This window comes from Atractosteus spatula, chromosome 4 (assembly GCF_055471065.1).
Source record: "Atractosteus spatula isolate fAtrSpa1 chromosome 4, fAtrSpa1.hap1, whole genome shotgun sequence".
NCBI lineage: Eukaryota > Metazoa > Chordata > Actinopteri > Semionotiformes > Lepisosteidae > Atractosteus > Atractosteus spatula.
The window spans coordinates 46769370-46788956 of record NC_142709.1 but is presented as its reverse complement, the minus strand read 5'-3'; the positions used below and the strand labels follow the sequence as shown (position 1 = coordinate 46788956).

General features: G+C 41.4%; 1 non-coding gene across 1 annotated transcript; it reads left to right on the top strand.

Annotated features, from left to right (window-relative positions):
* The first annotated feature begins 4579 nt into the window (after window positions 1-4579).
* Window positions 4580-4652, top strand: trnam-cau (transfer RNA methionine (anticodon CAU)). The gene has a single exon. It is a non-coding gene; the product is annotated as a tRNA-Met (tRNA).
* Window positions 4653-19587: the final 14935 nt, after the last annotated feature.

The following is a 19587-nucleotide window of genomic DNA, read 5'->3' as shown; positions in this document are numbered from 1 at the left end:
TATTATACAATGAGACTGGAGAATGAATTTTACTGTAGTAGGATGCCATTACAGTCAATGTAAGGTCCAGCATGGAGGGGTGTGATAAAACAAGAGATGAGCCATACAAAGGAGACCTGTAGCCAAGTAAAGCCAAGTAATGTAGTTCAACTTCAGTTCAAGTTTTATTGTTCCTATGGGGGACAGAAAGTCTTTTTGGGACAGAAAATTATTAGACATGATTTAAACTAAGAATGAGATTGCAGAGGGGTTAATGATTTGACATGATATAATCTTGGCAAATTGCAAAAACAAAAATTACATTATGCCAAACTAACATGGTAATGTTTAAAAAGAGCAGACTTCTGTCTCTCATTGTTAGTAATATACAGTATACAGTATGTAGAATCTCCCTGATGGTCCACTAGTGATCAGGGACAAGTTATGAATTTCAATCTTGACAGGATCAAGTGAAGTGCAAGAATCACCTACTGTCAGATCGTGGTCTGACAGGCAAAGAACAAATAAAAAATGTGCCTCACCTTTTTCTTCATCATAGTTGTGGTCTCATATTATAAATAGCAGCAGTATTCTGTACCAATTGCCTCTCATTCATTGTATTATAGGAAACCTTCTGTCACGTTCATAAACCCCTCTTCTTAAGGATGCTCCAGCCCTTCCTTGTTTTCTACTCATCCTCTCCACCTGCTCCCTGTTCCAGCCCCCCTTTTCAGTTCTCCCTAAAAGCCAGGTGCTTACTCTATTCCGGGCTCTGCTCTGGTTTCCGTACCAGGCGAGTCCGGGACCTGGAAGAGCCTGGTCCCGTTAAGGTTTTAGTTTCTGTTCCCATTCCCATTCTGTTCCCATTCCCATGCTGGTTCCGACCCGGTTCCCGTTTTTAATCGTTTGTCTAGGATGGACCGCCTGGCTTTGGACTTTTGCCTCCTTTTGGATTCTCCCTTGGACTTCTTCCTGGATTGTTTGCCTCGGCCACACCTCCCCCGAACACCAGCGCACCAAGGACATGCCCCCTGTTTTCATCCCCGTATCCTGCATGATTTTTCCCCACTCATTCCCGGATTGTGTCGCCTGCATAGGGTCCTGAAAGAACTCATTACACCTTCATCCATCCATCCAACTGCTTGATTTAATTCAGGGTTGCTGAGCAGCAAAAGCCTATCCTATCAAGCAACAGGCTCAAGGCAGGATACAGTACATCCAGGACAGGACACCAGACCATTGCAAGCCACAAAAACACACACCAAGGCCAATTTTCCCAGAAGACAATTAACCAACTAGTATGTCTTTGAACTGTGGGAGGAAACACACAAACTTCACATATGAAGCACCGCATGCCCAGGTTTGAACCCAGGACTCTAGCACTATAAGGCAGCAATGCTACCCAGTGGACCCCTGTTCTGTCCTTATAGGAAATCTAATTATTAGTTGGCCATATTTGTTGTATGTTGCTCCTGTTTTGTACATTTTCATTAAATCACTTTCAAGATCAATATTTAAATGTCTTCAACCTTAAGATGTTTGGAGTATTCATTGAATAGGATGCACAGGTAATGATGTGAATATGTTTTTTGCAGGTTGTTGGGAAATAGTAGAAGTCTATCAGTATCAGTGTATCAGTATTAACATATTATCATGGTCTTACTATTTAGGCAGCCAGATACATACTATTAATAAGTTTAATAATACTATTTATACTATTATAATATTCATACTATTTTCTGGCTGCAGAAAAAAGATGCTATGTATAGTAAACATTCATATTAATATCGCCATCAGCCTTCTTGGAGAGACAATACGGAATCAATTTTAAGCTCTTTAGAGATGTTAGTGAGGCTAACGGCCTGTTGAAATCTGTCAGTTGAGGGGTGCCGCAAGTGAAAAAGGCAATTTGCTGAATACCTCTGTCGGATTGCCTAGTAAATCACCTTTGTTGTTTTTTTTAAATGACATTCACCGCAGCACGGCATAACTCTCTGCACAAGAGGAGTCAAACATAATCTCCTCGTCGCTTTACCTTGGAGGTGTTTCTTCTTCTCCCCCTCTTTGTGTGCTTGAATTTTTATCCTCCCCACTCTTACATTTCCTCCCAATGTTTACCCAACTCCACGAGGAGTAAAACGAGTTGACACAAGTTAATGGAAGCCTCTTCTGATAAAACCTCAAGCTGCTATCGCGGACATCTCGGCTAACAGGAGTTCCCATTCCTTCCAAATCCCAGATGAGAAAAGAAAGCTTTCGCTCGTGTTTGAAAATCAGCTTGATTCATGGGCCATCGCATTGACTGCACCCTCCCAGACATGCTCTCACACACCTTCCAGCCCCCTGCAGCTGCGGAGAAGAGCCAGACACGCTGATTGCTGGCTGACAGACAGGCCTGCTGGATTTCAGAGGCTGAGGCTGGTGTGAAAGGAGTCAGAACCAACATAATGAAATCCAGACTCCAGCCATGCAGTGCCAGGAAAAGCCTGTCTATGTGCTCTTGAGAGCCTAGTACCAGTATTTAACCTTGATCTTTCTTCGCAGTCATTAATCGCTTTATTCACAGTTTGGGGGGGGGGGGGGTACTGCTGCCACTGATTGTTCTTCTGTGTTCGCGGGGATGTTTCATATTGTCCGGATTTGTCTTCCAAGAGCCTGGTCTGCTGCACAATTTCAAGAGCAATTTCAAAAGACCAACGAATGTCTGATTGGCAAGCTGCTGTTGCAAGTTTCTTTTCATGTTTGCTTTTCAAATCATATTTTGGCACCATAGAAAAGAGCTGGACTGTCAATGAAAGGTGCTGTAAATGGCCAATAAATGGAGTTGTTTTTAGACACAGTTCGTTATGTTTTTTTCATTTGCGGTCATGCAGCAGTTAGAGAGCAGCTGTGGATGTGAGGCTGCTTGGGAAAGTAGTCAGTTCGTATTTTCTGCTTTACAGCTTGTAGGAGCTGCCTGGGCTTGAACCAGTGTCTCTGACAATTCATCTGAAGGTTCTGAACCCACTGAACCCACTAAAGCAAAGCAGGTGTGAGCCTGGTCAGTACCTGGATGGGAAACCTTCTGGGAAAAACTAAGGTTGCTGCTGGAAGAGGTGTTAGTGGGCTCAGAAGGGGGTGCTCACCCTGCGGTCTGTGTGGGTCCTTATGCCCCATTATAGTGAAGGGGACACTATACTGTAAACAGGCGCTGTCCTTCCGATGAAATGTAAACCCGAGGTCCTGACTCTCTGTGGTCATTAAAAATCCCAGGGCGTTTCTCAAAAAAGAGTAGGGGTGTAACCCTGGTGTCCTGGCCAAATTTCCCATTGGCCCTTACCAATCATGACCTCCTAATAATCCCTCTCTATGAATTGGCTTCATTACTCTGCTCTCCTCCCCACTGATAGCTGGTGTGGTGAGCGTTCTGGCGCACTATGGCTGCCGTCGCATCATCCAGGTGGATGCTGCACATTGGTGGTGGTGGAGGGGAGTCCCCATTACCTGTAAAGCGCTTTGAGTGGAGTGTCCAGAAAAGCGCTATATAAGTGTAAGCAATTATTATAATTAATTATTAATCTGGTCTCCAGTAACACAGCCATAAATGATAAGTTAGTTCTGATATGCTAGCCAACGCCACCCTGATCCTTAGCTTTACAGAGGAAAACCACTTTCCATTTTTCCCAGGCTGAGACGTCCTATCCCCTAGTCATCGTAAGTCTCATACAGGAACATTTCTCTTTCCTTTGAACTGCAGCATTCCAACTCTCCTCCAAGTTCCCGCTTGACCACACACCCTGAATCTCCTTTCATTTTTATCTCTGCTCAGATGTCCTTGATCGTACATTATTTCCATTCTGTATACTGTGAAGATCATTACAAATCAAATATTGATAAGCCTTTAAAGTTTAAGAGGGACTGTTACTCCTTAAAACAGCTCTGGACAAGAGGCTTTTGTTGTGCTTTTCATGGTGTGATAAGCAAAAAATCCACTATCACTTGCGCAATTCTAACCGCCAGTATAGTCCTGCCAAAGACAATAACTCAGAGAATGAGCTTTTCTGAAGAAGGAAGGGGGATCTCTTTGTTGATCTGTAACCTTAGAGATAAGAGATAAAGAGATCCCTGCTCTGTGTTAAAGCACATGTCTCTCCCTTCGTGTGTCTCCATACTGTGCAGAGAAACAAAATATCATAGTGCTGACAGTGCATGATAATTTATTATCAAAGACACTGGGGTTTTGTTTTGTGTGATGACATGCGGCATGATTCATTTTAAGGCATTTTTAGACGTACATCCCTATCTGAAACACACAGAAGGCTATGACCACAAGATAACCTATTCATGTTGCAGGAGAGCATGGTACTTTCAGAAAAATCTCATCAAACTGCAGTGAGAGTTTGCCTCCTTACCCTTTCCATATTTGTAAAAGAATATGTGCAAAGTGGCTGTCAGAGCGTACCAGGCAGTCAAGTAATGTGCCCTCTTGCAAGATACCAACAGACAAAAATCATACTTGATAAAAAAACATCAATATTCACATATGTGTGTGCCTAGCACATTATAGGGTTACTGCTGTAGAGTTAACAATGCATTCTGGGTGCAAACCTACTAATGTCTGGCCTCGTTAGCGCAGTAGGTAGCGCGTCAGTCTCATAATCTGAAGGTCGTGAGTTCGATCCTCACACGGGGCAGGACTGTGGTCTCTTCGGTGGAGCGGTGGCTCTGTGGCTAAGGATCTGTGCCTGTGACTGGAAGGTTGCCAGTTCAAATCCTGCCACCGGCAGAGGAATCCTACTCTGTTGGGCCCCTGAGCAACGCCTTTAACCCCAACTGCTCCAGGGGTGCTGTACAATAGCTGACCCTGTGCTCTGACCCCAAGCTTCTCTCTCCCTGTCTGTGTGTCTCATGAAGAGCAAGCTGGGGTATGTGAAAAAATGAATTCCTAATGCAAGAAACTGTATAAGGCTAATAAAGCAACATTATTATTATTATTACATTATTAATCCATCCATTTTCTAAGTGCTCTTCTCAATTCAGGCTTGCAGGGGAGCCTGAGTCTATCCCAGCAAGCAACAGGTGCAAGGCAGGATACACCGTGGAAAGGACACCAGTCCCTCACAGGGCATAGTAGGTGTAAATGTCACTTTAAAAAAATTATATATTAATATTCACATAGAAAAAGGAAAAGGTGTAACAGTTATTAGAAGCACTTAAGATATACTTCTACTTCGTGATGTTTTTCTACCAATTACACCCAAGAAAACACAAGACGTTATTCATAAACCTTTAACAAAACTCTTCCAGCCATCACCAAAGACAGAGGTAATACTTGTTGACTGTAATGTAGTGATAATCCATGGAAAAGGTGACAAAATCATACCAAGTAATTACAGACAAATAAGTCCTATGTTTAAACAGGATTAAGATAAATAGGATCCTGTGGTACAGATAACATGAATTCAGAAAAGGTACAGTAGATTTGAACAAGCAATAGCGGCAATGAATATGAATAGAATTAATTATGTGAATTTAGATTTCCAGATGGCTTTCCATAAAGTTACTCTTCAAAGATGTGTGTTTGTGGATTAAGAGCTGGTTAATAGAAAAGAAGGACAAGTGAAGTCAAAAAGACTTAGATACAATCTGAGATTTGGCAAACACCCAGCAGAAGATCTTTACAGCAGACAAGTGCAGAAGATTAAATGCTATTAGCAAAATTAAAATAAACAAGATGGAAATCGTTAAATCTGGGCGGAACAGTGGCAAAGGACTAGTATTTTGCCTTGCAGAGCTAGGGCCCTAGGTTCATGTCGTGGGATACTACTGTATCTGTGTGGAGTGTGTATGTTCACCCTTTATTCACAAGGGTTTTTTTTTCCAGATGCTGTTCTCCAGTTTCTTCCCACAGTCTAAAAATATACAGGTAGGTAAATTACCTTCTGGGATAACTGGCCCTGTTGTGAGTTTGTATATGTCTGAGTCTGTGTTGCTCTGTGACAGACAAGCATCCTGTGAACAAATTAACCCAGCCTTGTGCCTGTTGCTTGCTAAGATAGGCTCTGGATCTCCTGTCACCCTCAGATTTGTAGAGGATTCTTATCAAAAAGACTTAAGATAAATGTGTTTAAGTTGACACAACATTTTTATCTCCTAGGCTCTGTGGGGAACTTTTGGTGTCCACATTACAAAAATGTATATATTTTTTCTTCAACCAGTTTAGTGAAGAGCAACCTGCTACATTCCTATTCTCAAATGAATATCCTTTTAAGTAGGATCAGTTAGCTGCTAACCACCAAAGATAGGCCACGTGGGCTTCTGTTGTTTATAACTTTTCTTAATAGAAGCACTGTGAAGGATTTTTCTGAGGTTCAGATGCCTACTGAAATTTGTCAGCATTTGTTGTTCGTCCTATGATGAGAAGTGATTCAATCAGAAAACCCTTTCAAGGAATCAAGCAAGGATGTATCAGTATCCAAACACCGTTTTTGATATTTTTTAACATGTCACCCCATCTTACTATAAACAAGCTTGCACGCCTAGTGGAGCTTGCTTACAGAATGGAACAGAAGTTTAATATTTAACCTTAACTTACTTGTCTTAAGGATTGACGCTGTGGCAGATTGGCCCAGGAGAAACAGTGGTGGAACCAAACTGGGCTGAAAACACCATTCAAGGAAAAGAAAGCACCATGGCATTTCACATAAGAGCTTAAATTTAATTGCAGATGGCTCATGTGGTATTAGCCACACATTTGTAATGTTTCGGCCGTGGAGCCTTCTTCAGGTGTCACACCTGAAGAAGGCTCCACAGCCGAAACGTTGTGTTTTTTTTCTTCCCTTTTCAGCATGGAATAAATCTATTACTTGTTCCTTTGCAGCCTACGCATGCTGATGCAGCTACCCACCTGAACTACTACAGCCTACACCTGCTTTGACCCACTATGCCTTCCTCCAAATCTTTTTCTAGATCTCTTCGTCATACCTTCTCTTCCTCCTTGGGTCACTTGCCCCCTTCTCTCACTAAACCGACACCTGAAGAAAGGCTCCACGGCCGAAATGTTGCGTTTTCTTTCTTCTCTTTTCAGCATGGAATAAATCTATTACTTGTTCCTTTGCAGCCTACGTATGCTGACGCAGCTACCCACCCACATTTGTAATTAGTCATGAGGTTTACAAAGGAGTCACTCACATATAGAAAGCAGTTTGCTCCAAGCCTCTACCAGCGAAGACAATTAATTGACAAAAGCAGAATCTCCAGCAGAATGTGCTACTTCAAGGCACAGTCATTGAGGGCTAATATCCCTGGAATCATCAGTGAGAAAGAAGCCCTGTGTCTGAATACCATTCTTTGGGTGAGAGTACTTCACGAATATCATCTCAGGAGCCACACAGTGGAATGGAAATAAGTTTCAGCAAGACAAAAGATGGCAACTCAGTGAATGAACAGGGTATATTTTGTCCCAACAGGAACTGCAGAGAGAAAAGTGAGAAGGAGCTGCAAGACCGACTTGCTCTGCCATTGAGAGAATGATGTTTTAGAAGCGACAGAGAGAGTGGTCAACCATGAAAGTACTCCAGGATTGAAAGGGGAAAAGAACACTGCAAAGTTAGGAAGGAACTGTGAGTCCCATGACCATTGAGATGGAACAGCAGTGGTCTTTGTACAACTTAACATTGAGAACTGAGGCCCTCAAATATTCTGTTAATAATAATCCCCACCTGTGTTAATTCTTAATTCTGATTTATGAGGACACTCTGAAAAAATAGATCCACATAGAAAATGCAAATGCAGCCTTCTGCCACCTGGGTTTACAGGTGTGTGAAGATCACTGAATCAGATCTGAAAAAAAGCCAATTGTCTATCAGTTAGTCTGACCACCACCTTCTCCTACAGTAAATTGTGTAAATTGTGACGTGCACAATGCACAAGCCATCTTCAGGCGATGGAAAATCATCAACGCTGTCTTTAGAAAATCTTTTAGATACAGAGAAGACAGACAAACCATAGAAGTATGCATAGTAAGTGTTGTGTATCTTAATAAAGAGCTGTTCTTATATTATTTTAACTATTTTATTAACTACACAAATCACGCCCTTACACCATATATTCCCGCCTTCTACTCTCTCGTTCTGTTGTCTCGTGATGTCTACTCACCATACTACAGTAAGCATGGAAGTAATGATCACCTAACATAAACATGGCATTCTGTTATACTGTATTCCACCTGATTCGCAGTGCAAGTCTTTTTCTTCTGGCTTAGGAGGTGCATATGTTCAGGAGGGGGGCAAAAAATATTTTTTTAAAGTTATGCTCAAATCTAATGCTGAGAATTACCGGAAGGGCTTCAGAGGAAGATTCTCCTGTAAGGATCTGAACACTTTGAAAACAAACAATGAGAACATTAGATGGAAAATTAAAGACATTGGAAGCGGAATGCTACACAGATCTCATCAATTCAGAGATAAGATGATTGTGGAAGACAGGGAAGACCAAAAGGCCGAGATTGATTTTAGAACATTTATAATTTTGCTGCCCCTAAATCAAATAGTTGCATGTGTGTCTCCTTCTGTCTGAAAACAGAAATCTATAGAGTGCACATGGCTTATTAGATAAGACAAGATCACTTTATTAGCCATATACAATTTCTTGCATTAGGAATTCGTCTTTTCATGTACCCCAGCTTGCTCTCCATGAGACACAGACATACAGACAGGGAGAGAAGCTTGGGGTCAGAGCGCAGGGTCAGCCATTTATATGGCACCCCTGGAGCAGTTGGAGGTTAAGGGCCTTGCTCAGGGGCCCAACAGAGTAAGATTCCTCTGCCAGCCATGGGATTTGATCCAGCAACCTTTCAACGACAGGTGCAGATCCTTAGCCACAGTAACACTGCTCCGCCCACTAATGAAATGGAATTGTAACCACAAATATTAACTTTGCTGCATTCTTTTTCTATTTTCTTTCCATTTATATCCCGTTAAAAAAGTCCTTGAAGTGCACATTCATTGAATTGTTATTGATTATTGATGATTGTTATTGAAAGATGTAATTGACGATGTTCTTCATGTTATTGAATTGATAATTACTATTATTAATAATACTTTCATTAGTAGTCTTAGTTATTATTATTTACAGTAGTCACATTTATTTGTGGTTTTTGAATGTACCCCAGTGGATGTTTGGTTCACTGGGAAACAGGGAAAAGCTGTTTTCTTCTCAGACTGTTTAGTCAATAATTAGGAAATCCTGTTATCTGTGGCCAATCCATCACAGAGCACACACAGACACAGACACTCACAACAGGGCCAGTTTTTCCAGGAGCCAATTAGCCTGCTAGTATATCTTTGGACTGCGGGAGGAATCCAGAACACCCGGAGAAAACCCACACAAATACAGGGAGAACATACAGTATATCTCCACACAGATAACACCCAAGGAATTGAACGCTGCTCTACAAGACAGAGATGATAACCACTGCTACACTGTGCTGCCCTTTCCAGAAGCAGGGTTGGAGAATCCTAGAACAGCAGTAGAACCCCAATAGATCATCACACCTCACCATAGGTATTCATAATTAATAAGCATCCATAATACTCTACACAGCATTCACATGGCTTTTTCCTTGTGTTCTTGTGTCATTGCAGCCAAAACAGACAAGACAGTTTCATCCAGCTGTTCACTGACACAGGATGATAGGGAAAATACACAATATTTATTGCTCTGTGACGCTTCAGAGTTGGATGTTCTTAATGTCTGTATTTTTCCATTGTTTCTCACAGGCAACCTCTTTCTCTCCTCATCTGGTGTGGGTCCCGACAGCAGAGCACATTTTCCAAGGCAGAGTTTCAGATTTCCACTGTGCTACGTGCTGACGTCACCCGACTCATCGTCTCGTAGCAAGAAGAAACAAACAGGAATTTCAGTTGGGTGGCCTCGTTTTTTTTCTGCACCTTAGCAACAGATTTTAGGAACATACAGAACAAATAGCACTATGGTGTTGTTAGCGGCCTATTATCACTAGTATTGATTTAGAATCTATATTTGACAACCACCCACTGTTACAGGAAAAGACCATCATAAAAATATAGCTACAATCTGGAAAAATGTCATTTCAATTCATAGTATTGTGATAGATAGAGCAAAACCTCTCCATCCCACACTAACATGTGCTGATGAATTTCTTTTTTCTTATAGTGTTTGTGCCAGGCTCCTCTTCAAGCAGCTGCTGATGGACCTATAGTGGTAATCAATCTCTTTTTTTCCGGTGGATTGTAGATTGCCAAGCACTGCAATGAAAACAAGCACTTCAGCTGCATACCTTTTCCGAAGATAAGAAATCTTTACCAAACACAGGAAAGGTACTTCAGTGGGCTTACTGACTGCAGTGGAGAGGAGTCTTTCCCTGGTGGCAGGGATACAAAAAGGAAATGCTCCAGAAATGCTTGAGATAAAACTGATAGGGGGTGATGTAACACTGACTGAGGTACAACATGTACAGAAAGAGAGGTCTGTGATATTTAGATACCCAACATGAGAGATGACAGATGAAAGAAGAAGCCTGAAGGAGGTGACCTGACAGAGAGGCTGCCGAGTGGCCAGAGGAGTCTTTGCTCAATGAAACACTGTGATATAGGATGGAATTTTAAAATAGAACAAAATTAGATTACCACTGAAGTGTTAGCCCTTTTTCAAATTGAGCACTCCTGCTCTGTTGCCGAGCAGAGACACAAAAGCCAAAAAGTATGTCCAGTGTCGATAAATAATGTCAATTGTTTATTTTGTTGTTAGATTTATGGAATTACTAATATGATATAGTGAGGCTCAATTAGCTGCTGAGGAGGACCAAATAAGGAGGGATTCTTAATCTGCTCATTTGTTTTTAATATCCTGTCCTGTCTTAAAACTGTCTTAATGAAGATAAATCATTACATACCTTAGGCCAAGCACAGTATCAAATAGACCAAGATCAGGTGATTGTAGAGAAGAATATTTCTTTCTGCGACATGAAACAGTTGTGATGAAAATCAGACCATCCTTCCATTTAAAATCCTTAAAATCTTCCTTAAAATCTGTTAAGGAATGTTTGATTTAAAACATTAGGGCTTTTTGACAAGGAGGTAAAGGGGAGAATCACAGATTCCATACAGGAGTCATACTCTGGATGAGCTGAATTCTCCATTCTTCCCGAGAAAGGGAAATTCAGTACAACAGTATCAACTGGAAGAGTTTTAGCACAGCTGTTGGAAGGCTGCAATCTGCAATTCCTCAACCCTGGAATGGAAACGGCTCTTCTTAACACTTCCTACCAATTTTGTCCTCGCCCATGTGGGATGCTGGGGCCGTGGAGACACAGCTCTGCCTTCCTGGTCGCCGTGGTGTGTGTCTGAGCTGCAGCAGATTAGGGAAAGATCCCTGTGTGTGGATTTGACTTGAGGAAGGCACAGGGCAGGGACAAGTGTTTTCAGTATGTTTTGGAAAAAAACAAAAGGAGAAATGCCTGGTCCACCCACACAGGCAATGGTGTGATGGGTAGGAAAGAAAGACTCCATGTTTGTTATCTGGGTCTTTTACTGTTTTGAACAGCGGATAGTTGTGCTATAACATGATGCAAGCCATGAAAAACCATGGCAAAGGAAAGTGCAACCATAAATTAACTGGTACAAGCAATTGTTAACCTTCCATATAAGTGGCAGGCTAACAGTTGCTATAATACCTCAACTGTTAGAGGTGTGGAGAGCCATGTCGGTTGAGTCATCACTCAACCACCTCACTGTTTTTGAATCGTTGTTACATTGGCAGGCCCTGATGGGTGTGAAACACTTAGACTATCCTTTTTTATCTTTTAAAGGATTAAAATGTATTGTACTTTTTTACACCAAAGTGTGTTTTGAGCATACCTTTTTGTTGATCCTAATTTCATCAGGAAATGGCTGGATGAGGTCTTAAGACCAATTAGTTACCAGGAACCTTTGAGCAAAATGATACTCATGACCTTCTTTCATTTATAAGCTTTTGTGTATGGTCAGCACTGCATACAGTGTAGGGCATCATACACAATAAAACATAGCATGTCTTATCTTGACCTAAGGTCCACTAAGTCTTCCGCCTCCATCATTCCCAAAGACTTGGGAAATGCAACAAATTCTGGGGACAGATCAATTATTGGATGAGTGCCCAAATAAATATGGTAAAGGGCTTCTATGCAATGCTTTTCTGCGAATCTGTGAAGAATAACAGAAAAACAAGTGCTTTGATATTTTTTGCCTCCCTGAACAGTACAGCTTTGTCTCCAAAACCGGGAACATTATTTTAACTGAAAGCACTTTCCAGGTTTAAGAAAGACAAGCTTCCAAAGACAGGATTAAGTTTAATCCTAGCGATAGCTGGATAAGCTCTTTTTCCCCCTAGGGGAGGAGGTGTATGATGGATGTAGTAGACACTATGAAAAGCCCCTGCCTGACAGTACAGCACAGACACAGTGCACCTCCACTGAAAGGTGTCTCAGTGTAAGGAGCCTCTGACACTATCTCAGGTGCCTCACTCACACCCAGGAACGCTGATAAGCTGCTCACCCTCCGGGGACAATGAACCCTTTTACACTCCCGAGAAAAGAGACCACACAGAGCTGCACTGAGCCAAGCTGAGGCATCATCTGAAAGAGGAAAGACAGGAGTTGCTTATTAGCACTTCCACCTGCCAACCTATCATTTCACAGCTTACAGAAAGAAAATACCTCAATGACTTATAAGATCATGGACATGGAACAAAACATTAAAATGCTCAAATAAAGGAGAATCCATGTAATACATCAAAACAGACACCTGAAGCGCAGACCTGCACATTGTGAACTGTACACTCCCAGTTCCAGTATGTTCCCGCATGCTGTGCTGTTCGTCTTGAGTGAGCTAATATTTGTCCTCCGAGTTGTTTTGAAAGAACATATGGTATCGCTGTCTTGGGCCAGGCTGAGCTTTGGCTGGAGACGGTGTCTCCGGCAACGAGCTGGAATAAATAAACTAAGTTACAGGCGTGGCATGGCTCCTTTTCCTGATGTAAATTCCAACGCATTGTCAAACAGTCAGGATGGAAGCTGTGTAGCAATGTTCCAAGTCATCCAAGAGTGCCGAGAGGCCTCAGTGAAGCTTTCTAGTTTAACTGTGCTGGGGGAATAAGGTGGGAGGCTAAACCGCAATCCCCATAGCAGGGAAGGACATTCTCAGGCAAGCAAAAATAAAATGCAAACGACATTTTGAGTTCAATTAGCCTTCTTTAGCACGGAATGCAATGTAACTCCAGCATGTAGGAACATCTAGTTCACAACACCTCTTTCATTGTGAGAAACAAGAGGAGGCCATTTGGTACAGTGGTTAGTAGATGACTGAACCACGGGTCTTATCCAGCTCTTTCTTGAAAGAAGGTAGGATATCAACAATATGGTTGGGCAGCTTATTCCATGCTTGCTCTGGAAATGTTAAACTTATTTATCAAAGGAGCAACATTATGTTTTCTCTAGAACAGTGGTTCTCAAACTACGGCACGCGTACCACTTATGGTACGCAGAACACTGCCAGGTGCTACGCCATATGACCCTGGAACTTTGTTGTGTGTGCTGAAAAATTGGGACGGGTTTTCATATTTTCTATTTTAATAAAATTAGGTTGTGTTGAATACACAGCCTACATACTACGATACAGCGCGCGCTAATACTTGAGTGGACACAAGAGCTACTATGTAATTTTATACCATTCTATTGGAATGCATGCTACGAACATAAGTGACCAATTGTATTTACAAAAAGTTATCTCCAGCAAATAGGGAGGTACGAGAATGTGTGTGATTTTGGAACAACACCAATGTTGTAAGCACAGGAAACCATAGAAATGCATACTACGAATACTGGCACTCTTGTGAGCACAGGAAAGCGTAATAGTAACAGAAAAATATTTAAGAACTGTTCTATGTTAATTTGAGAAAAATACACCGAGCATCTCTGTTTCGCTCCCATGTGCATGAATTAAAAACGTCTTTTAACTTCTGAGACGGACTCCTGAAACGGAAACGGGGGAAAATGCAAGCTTGCAGATTGCTAAAACAGGTAAGCCCCATACTATTTTTAGAGAACTTTGTTTACCAAATACCAAATATATCAAATAAAGTTTATCATTATATTTATTATATGTGTATGTGAGTGTGTGCGTGCATGAGCGCTCATGTTGGTCATTGAGATTTTCTGGGGTTCCTATGAGAAGATGACTTGTAGGTGGTACTTGGATGCTTTGGTTTGATCAGGGGTCGTACTTGGTCCAAAAAGTTTGAGAACCACTGCTCTAGAACATCCTGGGATGAAAGAAAGCAGATAGACAACAATAAGAAACCATTTTTCTGTAACTACTGTATAATCAGACATAGAGCACATCCAGTACATCTCCTGGCATTAACACGTTTGAGCAGCTATAGGGGTGAGAATGGAGGAATAAAAGGAGACAGATGACAGGAAATGTGTCTTTGCCATGTCATACTCGTGCTACCGTTAGGTTTGGCATTCCTTCCAGAGCTAAAGGCCTCTTCAGGAAAGATTAGTTGTTCTGTAAGTTTGGACATAAAGGATTCTCCCTCTGCCTCACTCTGTTAGCATTGCTCATAATTAGGCCTGTCAGAGAGAAGCACAGAGCCAGCCTCCTGACCGCAAAAGCCTCTGGGGCCTTTTCTCCTTGATGTCAATTAATTGGATAACACTGTCAGGAGGCTCCCTGCAGTCATGTCTTCAATCAATGCTGGAGATTGAAGCACTGATCCTGGTAACACCTGGGAAACTCATACCTCTTCAAGGTATAATACCACAACTGTTCCCTGCAGATGTGCTACATACATTAGTTTAAAATGATATAATCCAATTGTATAACAGACTGAATTTATGCAATCTAAATTTTTTTTCTTTCAGATCACATTTGCAGTAACGGTTATGGCTCTAGACTTAAAGGTCATGTGTTCAAATCCTGGGCGAGATGTCACCAGTGAAATTTCCAGCTGCATGTGAGGGTACAAATAGACGTCGCTGTGGATAATTGCAGGAAGAAATTAGAGCCCTGTGATTGAGATCCTTCCCCAAGAAGACAACAGCTGACAGATCTCTGGAAAGTTTCTATTAACTATCGCCGGAAAAATGCAAAAACAGATGCTGAAATTTCATAAGGAATGTCGAAACAGGAGCCCGAATCTGTAGAACAGCAGCAGGAACTCCTGTCCAGATCATGAGTAGTTCCATTTACTAAAATTCTGGGAATATTATATAATAGTTACACTCTTCTTTGCGTACACCTAGAACTGTCAAGGGATTGTTCACCCTAGTTTTTTACTCCCGGACAAAATCAGCCACATCATCATCCCCCATATATCCACTAGGGGGAGCTCCATGGGCTCTGCTGACATGTCATTTCTTGACCCCATGCTTTGGCATCCAGCAAAGCATCTGCAGTTCTGGGGCTGCACTGCCAAAAACAATGTGATCTTTTTAACAAGGATTTATGATCAGTTAAACTCCTGACATGATCTGGGAATTAAAACTAATAATTTCCAGAGTCAAAACAAACAGTAATTAATGCTAGAGGCAGGAGTGGAGGGGGATTCCCCTGTAGTTTGTGAAGTTTGCTGTCTCTCTCGTTGCACCCTGGCTCTGCGCCTGCCATCCTGCGTAACTTCATATCCTGTCCTCATCTCTCACCCTCCCACTAAGGCCAAGGAGCCATCGATCCTGGTCCCTCAGCAGACTCGTGTCACTGTGCTGAATAATTGATTCTTTCTTCTTGAGATTCATGCACTTATTCTCCTATATCTTCATTGTCTGACACATGTTTTCACACAATCACAGAGACAAGTCCCATGTCCTCTGTGTGTTGGCAGCTGACTGGAAGAATCCCTGCCTCTGTGTTTCACTGGATGAGCTAAATGACGGATGTTACCCTAAGCGGAGGTGTTATACACACAACTCTGGAAAGTCTAAATAATTCCAGTGCCAATACTGTACTATAATGTATTGTGAGGCTTTAACATGCTGCTTATTAGAATTGCTTTTGTGCTTTAAGGGTTGTAAATATCTGCACAAATGTAATCCCAGTACCTATATATGCACTGCATTCCTTATTTTGGCTTCAGTTATCTATTCACAAGCTGGGAACTATGTTAAAACAACACAAAAGCACAAAACAGTGTGACACCCCGTGCCAGAATTCTAAACTCTGTCATAATCCCTCAAACACTTAAAAGAGTTCGCATCAACCAAATGAATACAATCAGACAACTCATTACTTGTGCATTGCTTGAAGAAATATCATGCACTCTGAATATATATTCCAGTCTTTTCCTCAGTGTGTACATTCCAGTTCTTTTTGCTTGTAGTTGTTCTGAATATTTATTTGGAAATTATTAGACAGGAGCCATACTATAATGCTGAACAGCTTTCATGCGTAAAGAAGTGAATTTCTCTGAGCTTTTTTTCCCCTGCTAACATTATCAAGCCCCTCAAGCTATCTCTGTGGAATGACGGGCTATGGGCCTGTAATAATGAAAGTGAAGATGCAAAATAAACTGTTCTTTTGTTTTCTTGTGTTCCAGTGTGATGGCAATAATGAAACCAGTAACTGAACACAGATAATGAAAGCCCTCATCAAAGGTCATGCGAGGAGGACAAGCCACTGTTCATTTGGAGTAAATGGATACATCTCCCTCTCTTGTCTTCAATGATCTGATGCCTCACGCAACCAGCACAGTTGCTACCTGAATCTGCAGTCAAGCATCAGACTCGTGCACGGCAGTTTATTAATTAATGCCTGTCTCCAATCACATTCAAAAGCACTTTTGATTTCACCCTTTTCTCCTTCATTATAGCATCCCAGCTTTGCAATTCTGATCAAATAATTGTTGTTAAAATAGCCTTGGAAAATAAACTTAGGAAAAAAATACAAGAAGCCCCCTAGAGGACACTCTGGTTCCTACAGGAACAAAACCTACAGTACCTGCCACTCCCATGAAATAACTAGGGGAGGAATCTGAATCATCGTACTCAAGTCTTACAATGGATGTAAATGATTAAATTCATGAGATAAACATAATGTGACAAAATACTGTAATTTATCACCTTTAAATGTCTGCTGAAGTATAAAAATAAGCTCCCTCTGGACATATGCAAGTAGCACAGAAGTGCCGAACAATTTGATGCCAGGCTGAAGATCTGTTTTTCTCTAACAGTACAACAGCAGGTGAAGAAGGTCTTAGGAGACACAGCCAGTTGAATAAAGTGTAGAGTGTTGGGCCCTGTCCAGTGTGTTATTAAGTGCTTATGGTATGGGCTTGGACAAGTCTGCCACAGAAACCCAAAGACAAATGATAAATATTGGAGAAATTATGAACCACTAGATATCACATCTTCCAGTCTTCACAGTGCATGCTGAGTACAACCATTTTGCTTTTGAGACATTTTTGAAGATGTAAGAATTATTACAAATCAGAAGAGGCCCATCACCCTGTTTAGAAAAGAAATTTCATTTTTTATTTTTAAAACACATTATTATAGGTTGTATTTATATTTATAAATGGATTGTGCAATGGTGTATTTTCCCAAATTCTTTTTTTAAAGCAAACAACAGGTGTAACATGTTCCTCCCTTGTGGGAGAGGGATGATTAGCTCACAGGTGGGAGATGCCTGAAAAGAGGTAAATGCCAAGGATGAGTCACATGGTCTCATGATGTGCACAACGAGACAGTGATGTCACAAAGGCAGACTGGATCTCCATGCTGATAGGCTGGCCTGTTCTTATCTGGCATAACAGAAAGCCCATGCATGCAAACATGCATGCATGTTGTGCAAAAATGCATGCAGAGCAACTTGCACATTGGCTATACAGTATCATACTAAGTCTCTTGGTCACCTATTATTTGCTATGCTGGGCAGCAGAAGATACTTTACAAGTATTAACCCACTACATTAACCCAGTATTAACCCACTACTGAGCAGAATCTGGAAGTCTTTCTGTGGCTGTCACCTTAACGGAAAGGTGAAAGAAATGAAGAGTCTCAGCTTTCTGCATCTCTCCTCTAAAAAACTCACAGAGATGGCTTTTTTGGTGGTATTGAAAACAGATGTACCTTTTCATTTAATTTTATGATGTGTTTTCTTTTTATTTTTTGAGGTCATTTCAGGAGCAGAATCAACATATCTGAGTACAAAGTGTTGTGTGCTGCACTATACTGTATGTGTGGCCATGTTTACAGTATCATATCTGCTCGGGGGACCACAGCAATCTTTTTTTCCCCACCCACTGCTTCAATATCGCTCTAAATAACTATTGAAATTGCTTCCACCACTCAAGACTCCTGAGACACAACAGCTTTCTCCAGAGCAGAGTTGGATCAGGGGTTAGAGGTCAGGGGGCAGTCAAGAGGCACCACTTGAGTCCTGTCCGCAGACGCATCACCTGCTGTTAAAAAACAACATGAAATAAAGGTCAATCCTTTTGATTAGAAGATTCAGCAAAAAAGATTTCAATATTAAGGTTTTATTTCTCTATTTCCTTTAGTTTGTTATCCTTTATATGCACCAGAATATTAGACATCAACCCTAATAGCAAATTAGTCCACTTCTGGCTGCAATTACAGCACAAATTAATCTTCTGAATGTTCCCAGATGCCTGTGGAAGATACAGCGAATAGCAAGCGATGTACAGTAGCTCAGCATGCGATGTGGATAGAGGGTTGGCTTATTACATATAAGGATATTTCAAAGACACTTTCAGTATGTTTTTAACTTCTGCAGTCTTGATTATGGTGATGGCTGGCATGGTGAGCATGACTGGAGCATAGAAAGAGCACAGACTACAGGAGCAAAGAGGGAAGAAGTACTGGAAGATCCATGAACAGGCATATGGACAAGGTGCAGAATTATGCCAGATCAGGGCAGCCATTAGTTCAGATTAATGACTGACTGAAAAGATTTTGGAGACTCTGTACTCTGTACTCTGTCTGCCATGAAGCCAAATGGACATTTATCATTTGTCTTCATTTCAGGGAACTTGCAAGCTATTACTCCTCAGCTGGACAATTGTGTTCAACTGAACAAGTTTATCCATAAAGTTGGTTAATGTATTTGTCAATTAACTACTGTAGTCATGTGTTTGTACTGTTGTTCTGCAAATGGCAACAAAGACCATACATATTTTTCTTGTTTCCTATGACGTGCTATGCTATGTTACAGACCACTCAGCAGCAGTAAAATGATTAGAACTGTAATTACGGTATCGTTAGTCAACTCCTCAAATGCCAACACTGTGTTAGTCAGAGTGGTCAAAAGCACCCAAAAAATAGGATGACTCTTATGCATTCTGCCCCCCTGTGCTACTGTGATGTAGACATTAGTAGCCAGGAAAGAGTGCTCTTCACTGATACATTTTGTTCAAGAAACACACAGTTGTAAAAGCAAATCGATCCTCATCACCTTTCTCCTTTCTTAGGGCTGCATATTGGCCATGCAGGATATTACCAGTAAAAACCAGTTAAGGACAAGGCAAAAGTTCAGGGAGGTGCAGGGTGACCTGAGTGGTTAGCTCTTTTGCAATTCTAATCCCACTGTCTATCTT